Raw genomic sequence first — 5,211 nt, 5'->3', positions numbered from 1 at the left:
CCCTCAGACCTTGGGGAGGGGACTATATTTTTTTGGGGGGGGGAATGATGCAATAGCACCACGAGCCCCGGTGGCTGCTTACCTGTGTCTTACAAGTGGCAGGGGCGGGCAGTGGCAGAGGGACGATGAGCGGCATGCAAAAGGGCTCCAGAGAGGGGCTGCTTAAAATGGCGCTCAGCCAACCACAGCTCAACAAAGCCCAGCCCCCTTCCTCCTCTAGGCAGGACGGGGAGAAGCCAAGAGGAGGGAGGGAGGAGGTGCTGCCGCTGCCACCGTTTGAGGGAAAGGGAAAGAATGTGCACGCTGGTAATCCACGTCGCGATTCCCGAACCGTCCACGGGCTGGATCCAGAAGACAATTGGACCTGAACCGGCCTGTGGGACTTTGTTTGCCTACCCATGCCATAGAGCATGAGACTCTTAATCTCAGGGTTGTGGGTTCGATATTTGCGTTGGGCAAAAATATCCCTTAATTGCAGGGGGTTGGACTAGATGACCCTCAGGTTCCCTTCCAACTCTACAATTCTGTAAACTATAAACTAAAGAGTCTGAAGTTCTACAAGTGCTGCTGAAGTGTAATTGTACCTTCAGCAGAGACTGGCAACCATGTTCATTTTGATCACTGAAAAATATTTGTAATACCTAGATCTGCCCGTCAGTGACTCAGTGACTACCAAGCTCCCCATGTTTCTATGTGGGTGTGGGGATGTGAACATGCTGGGTTACCACATGGGCACAAACTAGGAAGGGCTTCCTCTCAGTGGCTAAAGCTTTTAAATAGCAATGGCAAGCTTTTAAATAGGAAAAGTGGTTACGGGTTGTCGGCAGCCAAAATATTTATTCAGCCATTTTATTTTATTTTCCAGGATACTATTGATTTTCTATTCTGCTTCTCAAGAAACATGAGGCAAAACAGATTTTCCTTCAATAAGCCAGATTATTATTATTTATTTAAAAAAATACACTAGTATTGTTGATTATTACAATGTTACTGGCACAGCACTGATAAATCCATTTCATTAGCTAAACTGCTCATGAAACACAACTGGCCCATGTAGCTGTCCTGCTGTTTGGAGACAGGTATTCTAAGAGAGAAGAGGCTCCTGTGCAAATGGGCCACGGGGAGTCTGCTTCAAGGATCCCCAAGGGGACTCACAACATACAGGGAAGCAGAATCGAGAGCCCGATGCCCTCTCTAACTGAGCAGGCCTCATCTGCCACCAGTAAGCTCCAAGCAGAGGTCGGTGAGCAGGGCCAAGTATCCAGACCAGATATCTGCCCCATTAAGTTCTCAGCTAAGGGGCAGGACTCGGGTGTCACTGGTATTAGGTGCAATTTTTTAGTGCTGCACTATGAGCTGTTAATCTGAACAGGAAAACAAAGCTTGATTAAACACTTGCCATTCCCCTGGTTGAAATCTCTCCCCCTCCCTCCACAGCTTCTCTGGAGAAAAGAGACAGGTACCCAGTCATTCAGCTGTTGGGAGTGAAGTTAATGGTCTTATTTAGTTTGGAAATGCTCTCCTAAGGTTTCAAGGAAAAGGAAGGCAGGTGCAGAAAGGCAGGTAGGAATCCTGAAATCTGGAAATGGCTACTAGTCATGACAGTTGTATACTATATATTAGACAACTGGGCCAAAGCAAACAAGATGAATTTTAACAAGGAGAAATGTAAAGTACTACACTTGGGCAAAAAAAATGAAAGGCACAAATACAGGATGGGAGACACCTGGCTTGAGAGCAGTACACGTGAAAAGGATCTACGAGTCTTGGTAGACCACAAACCTGACATGAGTCAGCAGTGTGATGCAGCAGCTAAAAAAGCCAATGCAATTCTGGGCTGCATCAATAGGAATATAGCATCTAGATAAAGGGAAGTAATAGTAACACAGTATTCTGCTCTGGTCAGACCTCACCTGGAGTACTGTGTCCAGTTCTGGGCACCACAGTTCAAGAAGGATACTGACAAGCTGGAACGTCTCCAGAAGAGGGCAACCAAAATGGTCAACGGCCTGGAGACGATGCCTTATGAGGAACGGCTTAGGGAGCTGGGTATGTTTAGCCTGGAGAAGAGAAGGTTAAGGGGTGATATGATAGCCATGTTCAACTATATAGAAGGATGTCATATAGAGGAGGGAGAAAGGTTGTTTTCTGCTGCTCCAGAGAAGCAGGCACGGAGCAATGGATTCAAACTACAAGAAAGAAGATTTCACCTAAACATTAGGAAGAACTTCCTGACAGTAAGAGCTGTTCGACAGTGGAATTTGCTGCCAAGGAGTGTGGTGGAGTCTCCTTCTTTGGAGGTCTTTAAGCAGAGGCTTGACAGCCACCTGTCAGGAATGCTTTGATGGTGTTTCCTGCTCGGCAGGGGGTTAGACTGGATGGCCCTTGTGGTCTCTTCCAACTCTACGATTCTATTATTCTATACTTCCATAATAAGAAACATTTCTCTGTATACTTGTTGCTGGGGGGCCAGGAGTGGGAAAGTGCTGCTGCAACACTCATGTCCTGCTTGTAGGCTTCTTACAAGCATTTGGTTGGCCATGATGGGAAACAGATAGACTACTAAATAGACCTTTGGTCTGGATCCACAAGCCTCTGGGTGAGAAGATGTTCCAGCAAGGAGAGAAGCCAAGGGCCACCAGGACTCAAGGATAGGAGCAAAGTAACCACAGGGTTGAAAGTTAACTCATGCTGGTGTCTAAGGCAGAACATCAAACACAAAATCCATGAAGAATTCCTTCCACACTGTTCAATTAAATCAGTGGTGTCCAAACTTTTTCCAAAGAGGGCCAGATTTGATGAAGTGAAGGGCCATGGGGACTGGCCAAAGTTGTTGAGCTTTCTTTAGGATTGAAGTTGTTGAGGGTTTTTGTTGTTGTTTTTTTACCTTAGGGAATAAACTGCCACAGGGGCCGGATTAGGCCCCCAAAACAGACTTTGGACATGCCTGAATTAAATGAACAAGAGGCAGGCAGAGGCACCAATGGAGAGAGCAATTAATTCCTTTGCAGTGTTTAATTTCTACCATGAGATGTGCTGGGGCTCATGTGTGCCATAAAAACAGTGCCATCTTCTTTCCTAGCCCATTTCTGCCTCCAGTTACCATGCATGGGAACTTGCCATTGTTAAGCCTCACCCAGCAATGCTCTTCTGATCAAGTCCAGCATTGTATTCCCACTGTGGTGAGCTGGATGCTCACAAGAAGCCCAGACACAAGATATGAATGTGTGTGAGATCTCTACATGCCCTGGGCCCACTGTTATTCAACATCTTTATAAATGCCTTGGATGAAGCAATTGAGGGAATGCTCATCCAATTTGCAGGTGGCACCAAACAGCGAGGGGTAGCTGGTGCCGCAGAAGACAGAATCGGGATTCAGATTGGAGAACTGGGCCCAAACTTAACAAAAAGAATTTCCATAGAGACAAATGTAAGGTTCTATACTTAACACTTAGGCAGGAAGAACCAGATGCACAAATATAAGACTGGGGACACCTGGCTTGCCAGTAGTATATGTGAAAAGGATCTAGGGGGTCTTTGTAGACCACAAGCTGAACATGAGTCAACAGTGGGATGCAACAGCAAAAAAGAAGAGGAGCCTGTTCTAGGCTGCATCAGCACAAGCATAGTCTTCAGATCCAGGTCCTGATATTGGTCAGACCACACCTGGAGCCCTGTGTCCAATTCTGGGCACCACAATCTAAGGAGGATGTTGACAAGCTGGAACATGTGCAGAGGAGGGCAACCAAGAGGATCAAGGTCTGGAAACCAAGGCTTACGAGGAGCACTTGAAGGAGCTGGGTACGTTTAGCCTGGAAAAAGAGGAGACTGAGAGGAGATAAGAGAGCCATCTTCAAATACATTACCTCAAGGGCTGTCACATGGAAGAGGGTCAGCAAGCTTGTTTTCTCCTGCTGCATCGGAGGATAGAGCCTGAACCAATGGATTCAAGGTGATTCCAACCCTGAAGAACTTTCTGGTGGCAGGAGCTGTTTGATGGTGGAACCACTCTCTCCCGAGTTGGTGAGTCCTCCTTCCTTGGAGGTTTTTAGGCAGATGTTGTATGCCCATCTGTTATGGATGCTTGAGTTGTGATTCCTGCATTGCAGGGGTTGGACTACATGACCCTTGGAGTCCCTTCCAACTCTCAGATTCAAGGATTCTGAGGGCTCTTCCTAGTCTTATGGTGCCCTGTTGCCAGTTCTAAAACTAGCAGCTAACTTAACATGCAAGCTGGTCCGCAGCGGACTCCCCGGCCCCCTTGGTGACATTAAAAGGACAACGGCCCAAGTTATCTGAAGTGGAGGAAGAAGAGGCAAAGTGCCCCATCAGCCGCGTGTGGGGCTTTGCCCCACTTTGGGGATGCAGCAGGCAAATCGCTCCCCTTCTCTGCACTCAATGTCTCGGGGTGGCCACGCAGCCACTGCCCTCGCCGCTCCAGGCTGCAAGCAGCACGATGCTCGCAGGCGCAGCCGGCCGGCGGAGGTGGAACGAGGCATCCGAGCAGCTCCTGGCTGCGGAAGAGACGCTCCGGGGCGGTCGCTGGAGCCTGGGCGGGGGTCGGGAGGGTCGGCCACCCACATCCCCTACTGCTTCGCAGACGGCTTCCCGCTTCCCTTTGTTTGGCTGCCGCTGCGCTTGTTTTCTCCTGGTGGAGCCTTGGGGTCCTCTCCTTTTTAACAGGGTGGGGGATTTCCAGGGGACGTTTTCGCAGTAATAAGCCCCGCACCCCAACCCACTCCGGCCGGGTGAGATAAATAAACCCGAGTGAGATATATATATAAAAAAACACTGCGCGCCGCGAGCAATACTGCGGATCGTGCGGAAGGGCGCCGCCAGCAGAGGCGCACGCGCTCCGGGAGACCCCCGCCCACCTCGCCACCTGCCCCGGGAGCTTCCCGCGGAACACACGCGCCGGCCGCCGGCCTCGCTCGCTCGCTGCGCAGTTGCCTCGCCAAAGCTTCTCTCTGCTCTGCCCACCCCACACCCTGCAAAAGCCACCGTCCGACGGAGCCCCCCGCTCGCCAGGGCCACTCGTGTCCGCCGAGGCGCCCGCCCTTGCCGCCGTGCGCCCTCCCCGCGCTCCGGCGCACCGCGCGTCTGCCCGCCCGCTCCCTCCCTCTGCCGCAGCCCGAGCGCACGGGGCGTGGGTCGCCCGGGGGCTCTTTCGCGCTTCTGGGGCTCCGGGGGGGGGAGGGAGGAGGCGACGCG

The sequence above is a fragment of the Zootoca vivipara genome, chromosome 9 (genome assembly GCF_963506605.1).
Source record: "Zootoca vivipara chromosome 9, rZooViv1.1, whole genome shotgun sequence".
NCBI lineage: Eukaryota > Metazoa > Chordata > Lepidosauria > Squamata > Lacertidae > Zootoca > Zootoca vivipara.
This window is presented reverse-complemented; position numbering follows the sequence as displayed.